The sequence below is a fragment of the Polypterus senegalus genome, chromosome 3 (assembly GCF_016835505.1).
Source record: "Polypterus senegalus isolate Bchr_013 chromosome 3, ASM1683550v1, whole genome shotgun sequence".
NCBI lineage: Eukaryota > Metazoa > Chordata > Cladistia > Polypteriformes > Polypteridae > Polypterus > Polypterus senegalus.
The window spans coordinates 43,876,346-43,896,987 of NC_053156.1; the positions used below are offsets into that span (position 1 = coordinate 43,876,346).

General features: G+C 40.4%; 1 long non-coding RNA gene across 1 annotated transcript in view; it reads left to right on the forward strand.

The window, feature by feature from the left end:
- LOC120525085 overlaps positions 1-13,827 on the forward strand; it is a 76,987-nt gene extending 63,160 nt beyond the window's left edge. Inside the window, exon 3 of the long non-coding RNA XR_005632884.1 lies at positions 13,757-13,827. This is a non-coding gene — a long non-coding RNA (uncharacterized LOC120525085). The remainder of the gene's footprint in view (positions 1-13,756) is intronic.
- The last annotated feature ends 6,815 nt before the right edge of the window (positions 13,828-20,642 follow it).

Below are 20,642 nucleotides of genomic sequence, written 5' to 3' on the forward strand. Positions count from 1 at the left end.
AGACGTAATTCAGGGAGGTAAAACACACACGTTAATGCAAACTGTAAAAGAGGCCATTGTGTCTGATGCAGCCAACTGCATTGTCTGGATTCATTAAATAGGTGAAAAGAATTGTTGCATTTATTTATTTACTAGGTATCTTGTTGTGTGCCTTAATATTTTGTCATGTTATAGCCTGTTTTTCATTTATTGTTTCAACAGAGGTTTTTTTTTTAATTCTTTTTCTGAAGAATGATGAAAGATATGTTCTTCGATAAACTTCCCTTTGAGTAAGCTTCATAAGTTTGCATTCACAAAAGACTCTTGTTTTTTTTTTTTGCGTATAGGAATTCTCCAAAAATTCTGTTTCGAGATTTTGACGAATCTCGACATTTTAGACCTCCCTGATTCCGAAAATACCATGATTGGAATTAAGTCTGTGTGGCTGTCTGTCTGTGTGTATGTAAACACGATAACTTGAGTACGCTTTCACTTAGGTCAACCAAATTTTGCATACAAGTATTAGCTAAAAAGGAATAGATTTCTATCAACTTTTGGGCTATTTCATTTAACCAGAAGTGCTACATTACCGTTTATTCATGCAGCTGCAGAGTCCAATTTATTTAACTTTACTTTTATAATAATTGTTCAATATATTATTGATTTGATTTGATTTGTTGTTGATGGTTCTTTAACATACATAATATAAAAATATAATCATTGCCTTGTGGTTTACTCCTCAAATATCCATTCCCATATCTGAGTATATGAGAAAGTGTAGAGGAGACCACTCCTGATATTTGTAAACACTTGATCAAGAAAAATAATGTTGATATATATTTGTAATGTTTGATCACCTAATGTGAAGCATTGTTTACTGTAATTTGATTGCCTTTATATTGGAATGTTGGCTAAAAGGTTAATTTTGCAAAACTTAGAATTAACGCCGGTGAACTAGAAGCAACATTAGATGAATTGGCAGATATCAGCCACATCCCCAAAGAAGGACGTGCTATTGTGTTAAACGGCCATCCCAGATTTACCCTGTGTGGGTCATTGAGTGGCCTTCTGATACACGGGCATCCTTTCCAAAGCTGTTTTAATGCCTTGTGACTAATCCTTCCAGGGTACGCTCCATCTCTTGGGGAGCCTTAACTGGATAAAGTTTGACCGAAAGTCTTATGGTAAATTTATTTCAGTGCTGCCAGGCATATCAGACATCTGCTTGTGTTTGTCCCTTTGACTAGTGATGCCATATGACTTGTCTAGAGCTCCTTTACATCAGCAGCTGGTTGGCTGTTGCTGCTTTCTTGTCCTTCCATCACTTGAGTCCTCATGTTGTTCCTAGGCTGCTCTGTGGCATTTCTGGCTAATGATGGTAGTTGTCATTTTCAGTTTTATCTAAAACTGTTTTGGATGCGAAAGTTGTAAGACCCTTCATATTTGGACATAATTATCTCAGTTATAGCTGTTCACAACCAATCAAAAAAGTGTTTCCAACTTCCTTAAGTTCATTCATTTTAATGGCTAATTTTTTTTTTTAAATCAAGTAAGAACCCCCAGGCCCCAAAAATATTCTGCTGCTCGATCGTACACTGGACAATAGACATGTGGGAAGTTTGTTTTGCTTGTCTTTCATGCTTGTAGTCATAAGGAGCTGCTTTATTGATAGAATGTAGGAATCATTTGTGTCCGTGATCAGTTATTACCATAAGTGAGCATGAAGTTTCTCTCTTAAAAAAACTGTGTAAAAAGACAACTAAAGTCATGATGTACTGAGCAATCAAGTAATAATAGTTGTCTGTATTTCTATGTATAAATAGGCATGACATATCCTTTAAATATATGTCATGAGTTATTTTTTCAATATATAGTGCTATTGACAGCAGTTGACATTATAAGAAACATAAATTTGACAAACGAGAGGAGATCATTCAGTCCATCAAGCCCATTTGTTTAGCTAATAGCTAAGCTGTCCCAATACCTCAGCCAGATTCTTCGTGAACGTTGACAGTACAAAAATGCAAAACAAGGTAGACACATACAAAGAAAAGCAACAGCACTGGGACAATGAGATAATATGGATTATTTTTGTTATATCTTCATAAATATGTATTCTAGGTGAAAAGATAGATAGATAGATAGATAGATAGATAGATAGATAGATAGATAGATAGATAGATAGATAGATAGATAGATAGATAGATAGATAGATAGGGCATTATAATAGAAAGAAAGAAAGAAAGAAAGAAAGAAAGAAAGAAAGAAAGAACTAGGGGACCTAGTCCCCCTTGGGGACATTAGGCTTTTTTTCAGAAAAATGACAGAAATGCAAGTAAAAGTGGGATTTATTTTTTTTTTAATTATCAAACTGATGCTTTTATCACAAGCGCTTACAAATCAGTACCTTTCATTTTTTTTCCGTGGCTGGAATGCTCTTTATCGCAATAGCCACTAGGGGGCTACATGTGATTAAATTTAATAATAACTCCCAGTTATAAATTTTCTGCTGATGTCTTGAGGCTCTGCTTCTCCATCTCCCTGTATTAGTGGTATGTCAGATCTCAGCTTTCAGGACAGACTTATCAGCCTTAAGCCAGAGCAGCACAGTGCTAAGAGCCTGGACTCTGGTTCACAAGGAAAGAGGTTCAATTTCTACATTTAACAATTAACTTTCCCTTCATAGCTGTTCAGCCCTACCTGTACTTGTTACATACATTGCGATGGCGATTTTTTTTTTTGTTTTATAAAATTCATTTGTTTGTTTATTTTCTGAAGTATGTTGTAAATGAGCTGTAAGGTAAACTACCTACAGTTAATCTGTTTCTTCAGATGTACTTCTGCATTTGCAGTTGTTAAGGCCAAGCTCAGAGTTCCTCCCTGGCTTATCTTTATCATTGTGCCTTTTTTGTCTTCTGTGTTCATGTTTTATTATTATTCATTGTTTTCCCTTATTTTTTATAATATTGTTCTAATCATTATTCACCTGATTATGTATAATCTGTTAATTTTATTCTGTTTAGTTATTACATAGTATCTATGTGTGTTTTGTGGTTCTCTTATGTTCCTCATATTTTGTGAGTGCATCCCCAAGAGGCGGAGCCACCTGTCTAACACAATTAAGGGCCGCCCCCAGCCCTATAAAGGCAGGCTGGGAAGTGAAGAGCAGGGCCGTTCATCTTGATGTGCTATGGCAGATCGTAATGGGATTTCTGTTTAGTGTATTTTTCTATGATTTGGATCTCTGGTTCTTGACTATTGTTTTCTGTTACTGGGATCTTTTTATGGATGTCTCATTGGAACTCATTTCATTTGGATTGCCTGAAAGTCGTTTTTGCCTGTTTTTTGCTTTTTGTGAAGTATTTTGTTGTATTCTTTTCTGTCCCGCCTTTAAATTGATCCTTTATAAAGTTACTTTAATTGCCTAGTTCTGTACAAACCGGGGGTTAATGGATTTGCGCTCTCTTCTGGCACATTTTGAGTGTTTTTTGGGGATATTTCTTAGTATTTTTATCTTTGTTTTGCAGTGCATTTTGGCCTAGTGTGGGTCACAGTAAGCCACTCTAGTAGAAGCTAGGCTATCTTCTGGTGTGTCTCTTTTGAACTGGCTGGTGGGATTCAGGCCTGCTTCCCAGGCCTCACACCATTTTGGCCACTATGTGAGATGTTATTTTGTGTCTTTTTGTGTGAACTCCAACCATCCATCCACTGTCTGAGCTCATTTATTTAAATAGTTTGAAGAGAGTTTGAATTGCTCCCAGCAATATCCACTGCAAGGTGAAAGCCAACCCTGGTTGGGATGCTAGTTTTGCACAGGTCGTAGTGACACTCGCAAGCTCTCTAATTTAGAGATACAGAAGGCTCAAAGATCACCAACGCGAAACCAATCTGGAAATGTGAAGAGTGAAAAATTCACAAAGAAAGTGGATGGTCTAGGAATCAAACCCAGCAGCAACAAACATTTTTCTATCACCTCCTCTAAAAAGTCCAAGTAAATATTTTGTTCATTGACACTGAGGGGACTGTACAGTTCTTGCAGTGATGGAAAAAAATAATCAAGAAAATAAAAACTGAAACTACATGAGAGTTTGAAAAGTGTAAAGGACTAAATTATACTAATTTGAATACATCCTGAACAGGTGGCCAATATTAACCTGTCCCTCCAGGCTTACCCAGTAAATGAAAAGAGGGAGAGTGAAAGGATGCATGACAAGAAGATGTGGTCATACAAGTCAATAGCTGGTGACAATGTAAGATTTCTGTCTGTCTATTAATCAGGCCCAGCAGGGTTGCTTAACCCTTTAATAATGAATGGGTCAGCAGGCATACAGACGTACCTGGTCAGCCAGGTCGGAGTTTTAAAGTTCCATGGCCAACCTCAGAAGTACCTCACAGGTTAACTCACAAGTGCTGGGCTGGGACCTCCACAGTGCAGGCCAGACGAGCTTGGCAGAGGTGTTCAATGGTCTAATACAGTAATAAAATTATCATAGAACATTGTATTGAATTGCACTTGTTATGGAATATCATTTGTGAAAAAATTAAATAAATGAAGTGGAAACAAAAAAATTAAATAATCATATGAAAATGTGTAGTGATATATATAAATGAGCCATTAAATTGTGAAAAATGCATAATTAAATACGTCATTTAATCATTATGAAAATTCTGGTTAAAATAAACTTATAAAATACAATATCATTTTATTTTGTCTCAAAATTGTAGTTACCTTACATATAATGATTACAGGTTTTATTTCACAATGAGACTTTTCCAAAAGGCACACTTCCGAATGGCTCTGTTAATGCAAGCGCTTCCTGTTTCAAAATGTCTTTTTTAGGAGGGTTTGTCACTTGGCAATCCACCTGGCTGAACCTGTTCCTATTGGTTAATCCTTCGCTGTCAATTACTTTTCCCTGATTGCAGGCGGTGGGCTGCCAAGCCTCTTTAGTACTATTTGCCTTCCAACTGGCAAAGTTGTGGATGCGGTTAGGAGTTGGAATGGTTAGTAATAGAAAGAGTTCATTTAATACATGATACTGTTTTGAGATGAACTGGCGATAGTTTGGGAATGCGCAGACAGAGAAGGGTTCTTCACAATGTTGGCACGGATTAAGAAGTTATTAGTAGTTTAAGAATGACTGAGCACCATGTCCTCACAGATAATGCCTGTGTAAAAATCACATAGGCACGCATTCATTCTGAATGCCCAGTGCTGGAAATCCAGGCTGACACAGTAGTATTAAGTCGCAGTGGTGTAGCTCGAGTTTGTGCCGCTCGGGGCGGGGCGGGGCTTCAATTTGCTGCCCTCCAACATATCTGAATATGTTAACCTATTTAAAGAAAAAATTAAAATAACGTATAGAGGAAAATTAAGATAGATTTTGCATAGATTTATTCATATATAAAGAAAAGACAATTATTTTTCACATATAATTATTTATAAGCATCAACTAGACAATAATATAGTTTAGATGCGCTGATAAGCCGTGTTCTAATTATTAGTTTATTATGATTACACTGCAAAAACCAGAACCAAGTGATAGGTGGGGATGTTTCTGCGCAGAGCAAGAACGCATTCGGATTGATAGCGAAACAAAATTATAATTTGTAAATTAGTTGTTTATCTTCGTAGAAATTATTATTGGTGTAACGTGTATGTTTATTTTTGTTATTGCCTCATAAATTTCAACTGCTGCATCTGATGCCGTCACAGAAGTGCAGTCTGAAAATTATTTTTGAAGCATTTGTGGATAAAAATCAGAGAATTTTACTTTTTTCATTCATGGGTGATATTTTTCCGAACCCTACTGCTTACATACCAATTATACGGAGCCTTTTGGCCAATAATACCGCCCCAAAAATGTGCTGCCCGGGGTGGACCGCCCCCAGCTACGCCACTGTTCAGTTAATTTTAAATTACTAAGAACTTCTTCATCAGTGTGAATATTTTAAAAAGCACTTCTCCATCTGTGCATTCCCAGTGTATCCTTGATTCATTTTCAAACAGCATCATATTGTGCCTGACAGCCTGCTCTTCAGATTGGTGGAGTTAAATACTTGGGTGACATTAACCCGATGGAAGGGAAAAGAGGAGGGAGGTGCTTTATATCTTGTAAACCTAGAGAATATTCAAGAAGATAGGTAGAAACTTTCAGAGGGGGGATAAATAACCCCATGCAGGAGTTGTGGGTTATTCTTGCTGAATCGGGGAGAATGAAGTTAGAGACAAAAAAAAAAAAAAAACCGGCAGTGTGAAGGTGCAATCAGATATCTTGCCAAAGGTGCATTAATTAAATCGGATGCTGATATGTAACACATTCTAAATACTTTTTTGAAATAATCTAAAGAAAGATTCATGATTGCTAGAAAAGTCATAGATCAAACATGGTCAAATTACAAGATGACCACAAATTTATCTTGTTAATTTTATATCTCAACATGCTGACGTCTCCCTGATCGTTAAATATTAAAGGCAGGTTAGATGAAACTGTTAGCATGCTGATATAAGAAACATATTTGTCTTCATAATAAGGAAGGAGTTCCTCATTGAAATAGGCTTAGCCTTTGTACGGTTTTGATATTTTCATTGTGGGGTGCTTTTCAACAATACGTCTTGCAACGCTAAAATTGATTTTTATAATTTAAAGGACAGTAGAGGAATAAACACGATCCCCTGCTAGCTGTCAGGAAGTTGGTTTACTCTTCAATTCATCTCTTCCAGATTTTTTTTGACAAAAGAGCTCACCAGTGGGCGGCACGGTGGTAGCGCTGCTGCCTCGCAGTTAGGAGACCCGGGTTCACTTCCCGGGTCCTCCCTGCGTGGAGTTTGCATGTTCTCCCCGTGTCTGCGTGGGTTTCCTCCGGCGCTCCGGTTTCCTCCCACAATTAGGTGGATTGGCGATTCAACATTGGCCTTGGTGTGTGGGTGTGTGTCCAGCGGTGGGTTGGCACCCTGCCCAGGATTGGTTCCTGCCTTGTGCCCTGTGTTGGCTGGGATTGGCTCCAGCAGATCCCCGTGACCCTATTCGGATTCAGCGGGTTAGAAGATGGATGGATGGAGCTCACCAGTAGAAGCAGGGAGAGGGAAAAACAACAAGGGTTAAAAAAGTGGAGCCAGGAGAACCTAACACCTAGGACCAAGGCAGTGATATTTCAGTTCTGATATTAATTATAGTTTTAGTTTTTATTTTATTTTATAAAATTACATTTTTATTTCAGTGGAGTCAAAAAAAATATTTTTATTTAGTTCTGTGTTTAAAAATTTAGTTTAGATTTTATTTAATTTTGGTCTTTTTACAGAATATTAGTACAATTTCAGTTTTTTTATTTTGTTGCAAGACCTCAAATGCTGGTCTACACATACCTGTATTTCAATGCAAGTTATGTTTCAGACAGCAAAATACACTCACAGTTCATAATGCTGTGAAACACAACTTGACTATCAATGTGCAAACAGATTAAGTGGCCTAATGAGTGTAGTCAACAAGATAAAATGTTTCAACCCAAGAAACCAGTCTGCGCACGCACGTTGCTATTAAGCTTTAAACAAGCACGCATTTCGTGAGATTTCTTAATGTTTCAACGACATCCAGATAGTTACACAGCGAAAATACTCTGCTCGACTAACGCCTGTAATGCATGCACAGACAAGGTCCTGGAGCTAGCAGACTGTATGTTAGCGATTTCTGCTCACAGTACTGAAGCTGGTGAGGCACTGACTCCTTCAGAGTCAGATTTACAGATATATTGATCCAAAAGCGTAGCTTATTCACTATTCAGCAGACTCAGGGGCGGCTCTAGGCTCGTGGCTGCCCTGGACAGAGAAACAATCGGTGGCCTCTTCGCCCGCCAATGACAATATGGTATCTTATGCACGGCGGATGACCACGCCCATTGCTGACACTGCATTGCCGCCTCGTGCTCATGACACAAGCGTTTAACTTATGATAAAGTTCAGGATTGCTCCTTAATGTGATGCAATGAAAGCCTCATGAGCCGCCTTTCTCTTTCGTTTCGAATAACCAGATTCGTGTACTCGAAATCTCTTCATTTTGCTTAGAATGGGTATGCGAATGTCGTGCCCCATATCCGAACAGATATTCAGTATAACTATTGCGCTAACACGAGTACTTTATTAAAACTAGGCGAAACATTAACTTGTAAGACGACTCACCCACTTGGACTAGCTTCGCTTCAGCTGTCACCTGTGTCATTATTTTCTCTTTCTGTTTTATGTTTAACTAGCAAAATACCCGCGCTTCGCAGCGAAGTACTGCCTTAAAATTTTTATTGAGAAGAAAATTAAACCTTTTTAAACTGAGGGAAAATATACCAATAATTATTTGTTAAGGATCTCTTTGTATACCACATTGTGAGTTCGGCCCTCTGGTTGTAATATGACCAAGCTGTGCAACGTACAGTTGGCCATGTGAACAGTAATCTTGTCTCAAATCTCACAGCTTGGATTGCTGCTGTCATAATCGGTTTGAGTTTCATGGTTTGTTTCAATTACGACAGTATTTGTAGGACTTGTGTTGAAGAGACATTCGGCATCTGTCAAGCGTTGTAAGCACACAACCGGTTTCATCGATAACTTCACATCCAGCTTTTGAGAGTTTAAACATTCATAAACATCAAAGTGTCCACTACTGAAATCGTCACCTGTGAATCTAAGATGTTTAAGAGACATTGGTGGTTGTCCAAAGGTGTAAAATATTTGGCCATTTCGATACACTTGAAAGCGACAACCGAACAATTCAGTGGCAGCCATCAACTCACATGCAGAACCATAGGTGAAGGGCTTAAGCATTTCACTCTTCTAGTGCGCCTGTGTAGTATAATTATCTCCTGTACCGTCATCAGTCCACACCTTGAACCTGTCCCAGTCATTCAATACATAAGACACAAAGTTCCTCCGGATATCAAGAGTAAGCCTGATATGGCTGTGCAATATGTAACAAAGAGAATGGAAAAGGTAGGTGCCATCTCCGGGCATGGAAACCACTCGGTAAGTGACAGTTCTTTGATCGATGGTGATCACCTCGATAGACATGTTAATAGGGGTACGGTTGGAACGATAAAGGAAATGGGTACCTGAACAATGTAAAGTAAATCTAAAATACCTACACAGTAACAATAATCGTAATAAACGAACATTAAAACCGCGGAGAAGCCGTGGATTAAATAAAAAGGCTGTAGTTATCAGCAGGGAGATGTGAATCCCGTGGCGAAGCAAGGAAGGGAATGTAGAGACCGGAGCGACGGACGGCCTTATATAGGCAGGCAGCCAACAACGTGGGAGACGTTGGGATGGGGGACCCAACGCCGCCTCACACGGTGACCGAGCTGCAGGCTATGGACGTATATATGTACGTAAGTAGGATTCAGTTAGCGTTGGGAACCCGCGTACCAAATTTCTTGAAGATGGGCCCATAAGTAACAAAGACCGTTGGAAAGTTCAATATGGCGGCTGACAGAGGTGTCAAAGCACTGAAATAAGTACGTGCATTGGTTTCGGTTAGCGTAGGGAAGACGCCTACCAAATTTCGTGAAGATGGGGCCATAAATAAGAAAGTTCAACATGGCAGTACCTCCCCCGGGACGCTTGGTGGCAGCCTCCATGGCTGACGGTGATTCCCCAACCACCCGCAGGGCTCCATGGGAAGATGGAGTCCTCCACAGCCTGGTTGGGGGCTCGGATGGCCGCTAGGGGGAGCTGCATGGATTCAGCAGCCTGGCTGGATGAATCTTCAGCCCCACCTGGAGGTGCAATTAGGACCAGGTGGTCAAGAACCTGGAACACTTCCGGGTGGGTTATAAAAAGGGCCAGCCACCACCACTCGAGGAGCCAGGGTCAGGAGGAGGAGGACTACGCTTGTGGAGGAGTGGTGGTAAAGGAAGAGAAGTGTGTTGTGCTTTGGAACTGTGTTTGGGCTGTGTGGCACGGGGAAGACGTGTCCCACAGTTGAAGAGAAAAATAAAATCTTTGTGTTTCTATACGTACCTCCGTGTCTTTCTGTGTCAGGTCAGGCGCGTATATAGCGCCTTTGTTACAATATATATTGGCATGGCGGCCCCCTGTGCATTGGCACAGTTTGCACATGCCTAAGGCCGCTCCTGTTCAGCTGGAAGCATGCACATTGACTATTGGTTATGTTTCATATCTCATCAGCATTTTTTACACACACATTGGTAAGGTACATATTTGGCTAAGAAAGAACGTTACATTGAGAGCGGAGTAGAGCGCGTTTGTTCCGCACCCTCCATGTGTTCTAATTTGCCGTTGCAATTCCTTAATTAATACTCATTCAATACAAATGAAAGTATAGAGTGCTGAACAAAAAACATGGATTTCAATTTTGACCTTAATTGAAATATTTAGTTGTTTTTATAAGCTTTTAATTCTCATGCTTTAATCAATTTTAACACAGACTATTCAACAAAAGGATAACAAGAAAAAACTAAAGAATATTTTAAAGTCAAAATTTAGTTTTTAATTATTGGATTTTTTTTCTTAGTCTGATCCTATATTTTATAAAACTGAAAACCATTTATGGTATTACCTTTATTTGTAAATGGATTCCATGCACCTATCCTTCTCCATGAAAACCTCCTTCACTTTCTTATAAAAGTCCTTCTTGTTTTCTTTTAGTTTTAAAAGTCTTAATCTTCCATTTTGGCAGTCACACGGAATAAAAAATAAAAATAAATGGACCGCTGCAGTGCCCTTGACTTTCTGATACCGCTAACTTATTGACGCCCAGAGCCTCTGCATAGAAGAACAGCAGCAGCAAGAACCTGTTGGGCTCACGTGTGCCCCCTTTGGTGAGGCATGGTACCGTCTGCCTCGCCTTGTGTCTTTTCACTGTGATTTTATGGCTGATCAAGCAAGACTAGATATGTCACACACATTCATTAAAGATATTAGCCAGAAGGTGGAATGTCAGGGTGTGTAATAAACACATCTGCAAACATTATATTGGAGACATACAGAGGGACAGCAACAGGCACACGCCAATTGCAGGCATAAACCCCGTGTGTAAGAGAGAGCCATTCCGAGGTGAGGTGAGGCTCGAAGGTGCCACATCTCAAGTTTCTCCCCTGTATTTGAACAGGAAATGTGCCAATTCTGCAATTTTGACAATAAAATGATCAAAATTATTGGAATCATACAGAAAACAAATTTATACCACAGATCAGTGGACACATTTATTTTATGTTATCATTATTATTATTATTATTATTTTTTACATTTGAGGTATTGCGGTCTGTAGCTTCACTCTGTTGCCCTGATGTGCAGTCCTGGTGCCAGAGAAGTGCTGGATTTCCACTAAGTACTGACACAGCTGATAATGCAATGAAACTCAGAGACTCTTCTCTTCTTCTCGCACACTATAGTTGCTTTTATTATCATCTGCTCTGTAATTAAAGTATTTTCACACGTTACTTCCTCGATTTCTACCCGCAAATGTCTTTGCAAAACTCGCCATCGTCAACCACACGTGCTTACTGCTTCAACCTGATGAGCCAAATGGGCTCAACAAACAAACAACGGCCCTTTACGGAAGTTGCACCACGTGACTATAGTAAGCCCAAGTTACGAGATCACCGCATAGTAAACAGCACAACGTAACTGAAGGCTCACCCCTCTGCACGACTGAACTGAACTGAACGAAAATGCTATTGCTTTTTTTTTCATTTTTACTCAATTTTCGTTCTCGTTTTAGTTCGTTGACATATCACTAATTTGTATTTTTATTTAGTTTTAGTTTCTTTGTTTGCCTTAATTTCAGTTCTTGTTCTTGCAAAACGAAAAACAATATTTTTAGTTCTAGTTCTTGTCTTCGTTATGAAAATATCACTGGACCAAGGGGTAAGAAACTGCCCCTGAATATTGCCATGCTAATGCCGATGGTCCTGTACCATTTGGTAGACTGGAATTGTGAGAAAACTGACAGCATTGATCAGAAAAATGGCAACATGTGCCTGCTGAATAGGGTTTCTTTGAATAACTGCACTTGGGTGACAGTCCTCTACAGTATGTCCTGCTTTCACAATACAATATATACGAAGTATGTGTGAAATATCCATCTTAATTAAATGCACCAGATAAATGAGCTGAAAAGGCCCAAGTTCATGGTCAGGAAAATGGAGCTGCTAAGCAACTCCTAGATGGTGGTGTCGTCAGAGGCAAGATATGATGATTGATGTACTCAGGTGGTTCATGGACAGTTGGTCCAAAGTGGGACTTGGGAAGGGTGTGACATACAGTAGAATTGAAGTGGATATGGCTCATGAGGTGTCATCTAGCCATATCACCCTGTAGCCCTAGTCTGGTTGCCCACGGAAGCTAAGCAGGGTTGAGCCTGGTCAGTACCTGAATGGGAGACCTTCTGGGAAAAACTAGGTTGCTGCTGGAAGAGGTGTTAGTGAGGCCAGCAGGGGGTGCTCACCCTGTGGTCTGTGTGGGTCCTAATGCCCCAGTATAGTGATGGGGACGCTATACTGTAAAAAAAAAGCACCGTCTTTCGGATGAGATGTTAAACCGAGGTCCTGACTCTCTGTGGTCATTAAAAATCCCAGGATGTCTTTCGGAAAGAGTAGGGGTGTTACCCCGGCATCCTGGCCAGATTTGCCCATTGGCCTCTGACCGTCATGGCCTCCTAATCATCCCCATACACTGATTGGCTTCATCACTCTGTCTCCTCTCCACCAGTAAGCTGGTGTGTGGTGGGCGTTCTGGCGCACTATGGCTGCCGTCGCATCATCCAGGTGGATGCTGCACACTGGTGGTGGTTGAGGAGATCCCCCCCCTTGTATGTAAAGCGCTTTGAGTGTCTTGAAAAGCGCTATATAAATGTAATAATAAAAAATAAAATAAAATCTACTCCCGTCATTTTCTCTCTAGTACTCTTCCTTCCCAATTCTAGCAATAGCACTCACGTTACAAAAAAGCCAAAGACTGTGGCTGACTTGGCTAAGATACACTAGCCTTGTTTGCTCCCCCCATTGCTACCATTGATATCTAACTGATAAATAATAATTAATAATAATTCATTACATTTATATAGCGCTTTTCTCAGTACTCAAAGCGCTATCCACGCCGGGAGGAACCGGGAAGCGAACCCACAATCTCCCACAGTCTCCTTACTGCAAAGCAGCAGCACTATCATGATAAAGTTACTCGTAGGTGTCATGACTTTGAGCTTCTTGATGTGTAGATTCAGATTTTGCCATATTTGCAAGCATAAATTATGTATTTCTGGATGTCAGTTATTTCTATAATTTTATGATCATTATCAGCACCCTTATACTTCATGAGAGCTTTCTGTTTAGGCATTGCCATTTTGTGCTACAAGTCCTTGTGTCCATTGCTAGTCATTTGGCAAGGGGTGTGTGACACGTCATGTGGATGGAGCTTGTGATGTTATCACATTACCACTATTTAGGGTCATGGTGTGATAACCTAGTTTTGGGATTTCTTTTTAAAAGCCCTTTCTTTTACGTAGTGGAAGTTAAAAGGAACTTCTGGGAATATTTTAAAGCTAGGACCTTACTTGCACTTTTCATTGTTTTACTATTTAAATGCTTTATTGCTTGGTGTTTTTGACCTTCCTGCATCCCCTGGTTATTTGTTTCCTCTCTGCCCCTATTATTTTCCTAACCATAGGATACTGTCCAGTTATCTTGGCAAGAAAAGCTGCCAGCTGTACAATATGTAACGATGTTCAGGAAAATCCTTTAAATTTGGATTTTTCTTTCTTTTCCTCAACAGATATCCAGGAGTTTTATGAGCTGACAGTGTTTGAAAATCAACCCGATAGTTTTGCTCGAATGTCGCCACAGGTATGTCTTAATATCTCTCTCGCCTTTTTTCACCAATACAATGACCAAATCACCAAATACCTGCGGGCAAATCCTACCTGAACTATAGCTGCTCTTTCTTGTCGCTTTAAGCCCAGTTTGGGTGTCTGACTTTCAAAGTTCACATCGACACACCTACAGTTGCTATTTTTTGTGCTTCTTACATTCTCCTTGGGGCAGAGGTTGGCAGTGACTGACATGGTGGGAGACATGAAATAAGTGAGCTGGGCTAATGTTGCATTGGTCAGAAAGAATTATTTGGAATTCTAAAATTTGCAACTTGAAGAGTCATTGTTTGCACCACTCAGAAACATTTTACTAATATGAAAACATTTTCTATCAGTTGTTAGTTGAAAGTGGCATTTGGTATAGGTGTCATCAGGACAGAAAAGGCTGAGATCCTAGTTTGAAGAATTTCAGGCTCTGCAATGGTGGCTGGCTTTTGAGGTCTTATTTCATCAGTCTGATATGTGATAAGTTGCTGGTTTAGGACCAAACACTTTGACCATAATGTACATTATCTCAATCATTTCTTTACCCAATGGGTGACATAGAGGCACAATACTAAACACTGCAACTTCATTGATCCCAGGTCTGTTTATTGTCAGAGTGGAGTCTGCTTGGATGTTTTTCCAGATGCTATGGGTTTTGTTGCTGTAATCAGAATAATAGAATAATATGTCACTGTGCTCTGTGTAAATATTTTAAATCTGCTTTTCTTCTAATATGTTCAGCTAACACAAAGCCAGATTTAGTACAGGGTCCCAGCATTTAGAACCACTAGGCAAGCATTAGAAAACAAGAAAGGGACAGCTGCAAAATGGGCATTGTACTCTTTCTGTGTGTCAGAGTCAGCATGACATTGGATCTTCTTTTCCTTGTTTGGAATGGCATGATTTACCTGTGGGGGCCTGCACACGGAGAAAGGGTATAAAACCTTGGAGCTTTGTCCGGCACACCTTTGATGCCGATGGACGGATGGGAGATAACGTCATCTGATCCTGAAAATCCTTCCAGTGCAGCGACGAAAATGACAGACTCTACACATCGAGCTCCCACTTCGGTGATAATCTTGTCATGGCTTCCTCGTCTGTTATGCCAGGTAAACTGTCATTAAAGAAAGCTAAGTTATTTCTCCTATGTGATTTGTTACCGCCGTATCACTAAGGGAGGAGTATCGCCTTTTAATGTCATATCTATATAGTTTCGGGTTATGTAACATGCTGCAATTACAAAAGAACTTATTCCAACAAGGGAACTAGCTCCCCCTGCTGGATTTACTTGCCTTTGCCTAAAGATTTGTTTGATAGAGTAACTGGCAATTCTGAATTGGCACTGAATGACTTGAACATTGGCGTGACTGGGTCCTGCCATGGACTGGCACACTGCCCATTATGTTATCTTGATTTGTGCCCAGTGCTGTTAGGAAAGCCTCTGGCATGAGCTGAATTGGATAATGGTTCTGTTATGTAATTTCTTGCACTTTATATTGTCAGTGTTTTATACTGTCAACAACAATAGGGGCAGCTTCTGAGTCATCCCCAAATGCAGAATGAATGCAGTAAGACCACATTACTTAAAAAAGGCATTTCATTAATAAAATAAGTAAAGAGATTACACAACAAAGTATCAAATTAAATGTCACACTTAGTAGAAGGAATTGTTATGTAATCCAATAATGAAGGAGGGTTTGTTTTGCTGTCAGCTGTGATATGGAGAAGAAACTATAATAGTAGCAGTGACTGTTTAAATGTTATGGTACCCAGGGTCTTATCTATCTATCTATCTATCTATCTATCTATCTATCTATCTATCTATCTATCTATCTGTCTATCTATCTACAGTGCATCCGGAAAGTATTCACAGCGCATCACTTTTTCCACATTTTGTTATGTTACAGCCTTATTCCAAAATGAATTAAATTCATTTTTTTCCTCAGAATTCTACACACAACACCCCACAATGACAACATGAAAAAAGTTTACTTGAGGTTTTTGCAAATTTATTAAAAATAAAAAAGTTGAGAAATCACATGTACATAAGTATTCACAGCCTTTGCTCAATACTTTGTCGATGCACCTTTGGCAGCAATTACAGCCTTAAGTCTTTTCGAAGATGATGCCACAAGCTTGGCACACCTATCGTTGGCCAGTTTCGCCCATTCCTCTTTGCAGCACCTCTCAAGCTCCATCAGGTTGAATGGAAAGCGTCAGTGCACAGCCATTTTAAGATCTCTCCAGAGATGTTCAATCGGATTCAAGTCTGGGCTCTGGCTGGGCCACTCAAAGACATTCACAGAGTTGTCCTGAAGCCACTCCTTTGACATCTTGGCTGTGTGCTTAGGGTCGTTGTCCTGATGAAAGATGAACCATCTCCCCAGTCTGAGGTCAAGAGCGCTCTGGAGCAGGTTTTCATCCAGGATGTCTCTGTACTTTGCTGCAGTCATCTTTCCCTTTATCCTGACTAGTCTCCCAGTTCCTGCCATTGAAAAACATCCCCACAGCATGATGCTGCCACCACCATGCTTCACTGTAGGGATGGTATTGGCCTGGTGATGAGCGGTGCCTGGTTTCCTCCAAACATGACGCCTGGCATTCACACCAAAGAGTTCAATCTTTGTCTCATCAGACCAGAGAATTTTGTTTCTCATGGTCTGAGAGTCCTTCAGGTGCCTTTAAACTCCAGGCGGGCTGCCATGTGCCTTATACTAAGGAGTGACTTCCGTCTGGCCACTCTACCATACAGGCCTGATTGGTGGAGTGCTGCACAGATGGTTGTCCTGGAAGGTTCTCCTCTCTCCACAGAGGACCTCTGGAGCTCTGATAGAGTGACCATCAGGTTCTTGATCACCTCCCTGACTAAGGCCCTTCTCCCCCGATCGCTCAGTTTAGATGGCCAGACAGCTCTAGGAAGAGTCCTGGTGGTTTCGAACTTCTTCCAGTTATGGCTGATGGAGGCCACTGTGCTCATTGGGACCTTCAAAGCAGCAGAAATTTTCCTGTAATCTTCCCCAGATTTGTGCCTCAAGACAATCCTGTCTCGGAGGTCTACAGACAATTCCTTTGACTTCATGCTTGGTTTGTGCTCTGACATGAACTGTCAATGTGGGACCTTATATAGACAGGTGTGTGCCTTTCCAAATCATGTCCAATCAACTGAATTTACCACAGGTGGACTCCAATTAAGCTGCAGAAACATCTCAAGGATGATCAGGGCAAACAGGATGCACCTGAGCTCAATTTTGAGCTTCATGGCAAAGGCTGTGAATACTAATGTACATGTGATTTCTCAGTTTTTTTATTTTTAATAAATTTGCAAAAATCTCAAGTAAACTTTTTTTCACGTTGTCATTATGGGGTGTTGAGTGTAGAATTCTGAGGAAAAAAAATGAATTTAATCCATTTTGGAATAAGGCTGTAACATAACAAAATGTGGAGAAAGTGATGCGCTGTGAATACTTTCCAGATGCACTGTAATCTATCTATCTATCTATCTATCTATCTATCTATCTATCTATCTATCTATCTATCTATCTATCTATCTATCAATCTGGTATTTTTTCTGTCTTTGATAATGTATGTTCTGAGACATCTATAATTTTAGATGCTCTATAAATACAGATATTTTTGAAGTGTTCTGTGGGTGATATGTATTACCAGTATGAGGTAATCCAGAATAGTAGAAGGACTTTCAGTACTCCAGGCCTCTTCAATTTCATCCCAAGAGGGCCTCAATGGCTTCAGAATGTTCTTTCAACTCAAGTGCTTAATTAGAAGCCAATCTTAGCTGATAACAGAACATGAGTCAATGCACTTCATTAGCTAAAAGGGTGTAGGCCTCCAAATAATCCACCAACAAGGCCTACCCCAGGTAGCTTGACCCAGGACTCCAATGGCTGGCTTTGGCCTGCACAGGCCATCAAGTGGCCCTGGATTTTAAATTTAGTATCCAAAAATATGCCAAAAATGTACATAAATGCACTTCCAGGGAGTGGACTCATCCCAACCTCTAACTAGTAATGATCAGGACTTGAAATTTGGCGAAAAGGTATGTCTTAAGTCAGGTCTAGACACATACATTTTGGCTTTGACTCCCCTGGGATGACCACAGGGTCGTTATGAGTGTGAAGAAATACTACAGTGTGACCTGTCAATAGACAAGCAATGCCACGCAGACTGAGGTAATACTGACTTGCCCTTCTCTTTAATCATGCAATTCCCTCATTGTTTGTATTATACCCTCCCCAGGTGAGGTCATATTGTCTCTGAGTTATTTATTATAGTTTTGGGTTATAAGAATAGTCCCCCCTCACTATACCACCATCTCAACCCACCCAGCTCTGTTTCAATGTCATGTCTGAAGCTGCAGGAGGTGGCTTGGTGTTGAAGTGAGTGGTTGTCACCACACGGCTGACTCAAACTTCATAAGGAATTTGAATCCCTGTTTGTATTTAGTCTGACAATCAAACTTCATAACGAATTTGAATCACTGATTCCTCCCACATCCCTAAGGCTGTATGCCATAGTTTTATTAGTGATTCTCCATTGACCCTGCCTGGGTGTGTGCGAGGATGGGTTTTACAATGAACCGCAGCCTCGTCCAGGGTTGGATATTGAATACCCACCAGCCTCCCGGCTTGAACTTGTTTGAACACATTTAAAATTGTTCTGCTTGTTTAAAAAAGCCAGCATTTCTAGCATGGTGGCACAGAGGTCACTGATCCAGCCTCCAGGGTTGAAATCCCACATCAGTCACCATTTGCACATTATTCCCATGTCTGTGTCGCTTTTTCTCCCACACCAATCAGTGATACTAATTCAACCTCTTAGATGTGTGCATAAATGGACTAGTGGGGTCCTGACTTGTGCCCAGTGCTGTATACATAGGCTCCAGCCCCGTGATCCTGAACTAGATTGAGCCCCTGCTGACCCTGAGTTTGAAAATGTTGTGCTCTTTAAGATTCACGATGTGTCACGAGGTGTTCATGTACCTACCTCATTTGTGAAGAGCAGCCTCCGATGAGAGCAAACATCTTGCCACACTTAAGCCTTTTGTTTTGCATCAGGCGACATGCTCCTCTTTGGGCAGTTCTTTGGTTTTTAATAAAATACAGTGTTAATTTTCAGTAAGTAAAGCAGTTATAACTAAGCTAATGCAGGTCCTCTTGCTAACACTTATTGATTAATGAATTGATCACTGAGTAATTGATATTTTCCTGTTATTCACCAGGTATCTTATGCTTTTGTTTATTTCTGTTGCCTCATCATATTTAGAAATCTGTGCAAACTTTATAAACATGTCTTCATGAAGAGCACTTTATAAGTACAAAATGAAAACCTGCAATTAAACTGAGACAAACTGACCATCTTACTGCAACCTACAAACCTGTGAGTGACAGCAGCAGCTCTCTTATTTCAAGCCAGAAGTTTTTATGCATGGGTTCATTATTTTCATATAATATTTTTCATTTCTTTGGAATTCTGTAACTAAGCATTTCACTACAATTTTCACTATGTTTATATTTGTATGTGACAAATACAATTTTGATTCGATTTGAAATGTCCCGCAATGTCCTGGTGCGCATTGCCTATGACCATCAAGATGGATCAACTGGATAAACAGAGCATTTGAGTTATATGATGGGATTCAAGCATGGGTTCAAATCTCACCACACAATCTTTCCGCTACTGTTTTATGCAGCAAATTTAACATTTGCAATTAACAAATTTTTGGTTAGAACATTAGAACACTCTAGATGACAGGCCATTCAGCCCAACAAAGCTCGACAGTCCTATCCACTTTTTTCCTCCAAGAAAACATCAAGTCGAGTTTTGGAAGTCCCTAACGTCTTACTGTCTACCACATTACTTGGTAGCTTATTCCAAGAGTCTATCGTTCTTTGTGTAAAGAAAAACTTCCTAATGTTTGTGCAAAATTTACCCTTTAACAAGTTTCCAGCTTTATCCCTGTGTTCTTGATGAACTCATTTTAAAATAACAGTCTCGATCCACTGTACTAATTCCCTTCATAATTTTAAACACTTCAATCATGTCACCTCTTAATCTTCTTTTGTTTAAACTGTATAGGCTCATCTCTTTTAATCTTTCTTCATAATTCAACCCCTGTAGTCCTGGAATCAGCCTAGTCGCTCTTCTCTGGACCTTTTCTAGCGCTGCTATATCTTTTTGTAGCCTGGACACCAAAACTGCACACAGTAGTCAAGATAAGGCCTCACCAGTGCATTATAAAGGCTGAGCATAACCTCCTTGGACTTGTACTCCACACATTGTGCTATATAACCTAACATTCTGTTAGCCTTCTTAATGGCTTCTGAACACTATCCTTTTCCTCACCCGACTCCAGCCCTGAATGAAGGGATGGCAGCCCCTTTTATAATCACCCAGATGTGCTCCAGGTGTTTCCTGGCAATCTTCCACCGACACGCCCCAGTGTGGCGGAAGTGCCGGCTGCATCCCCGGAAGCACTCCAGGTGACCCTGCTCTTCTTCCCCCCAGCACTTCCGGGTGTGGTGGAAGTGCTGAGGTCCAGGGTCCCCAAGACCACGGACCCCTACAGGGTTGAGCTTCAAAGCCCTGCACCTGTGGCCACCAAAGCAACCAGGGTGGTCGCCCCCTCATGGTCTGAGGGAGGCGTAAGCCCTCCTCCGGTCCTCTGAGGCGTCCCGGCTGGGTTGCCCCCCAGCCATCTACAACAATATATAGTTCAAACAAAAGCATTCAAAAATTTGTATCATTTATATTGTTTTTGGTGCCTATTTTGTGTGTTTTATTATCGAT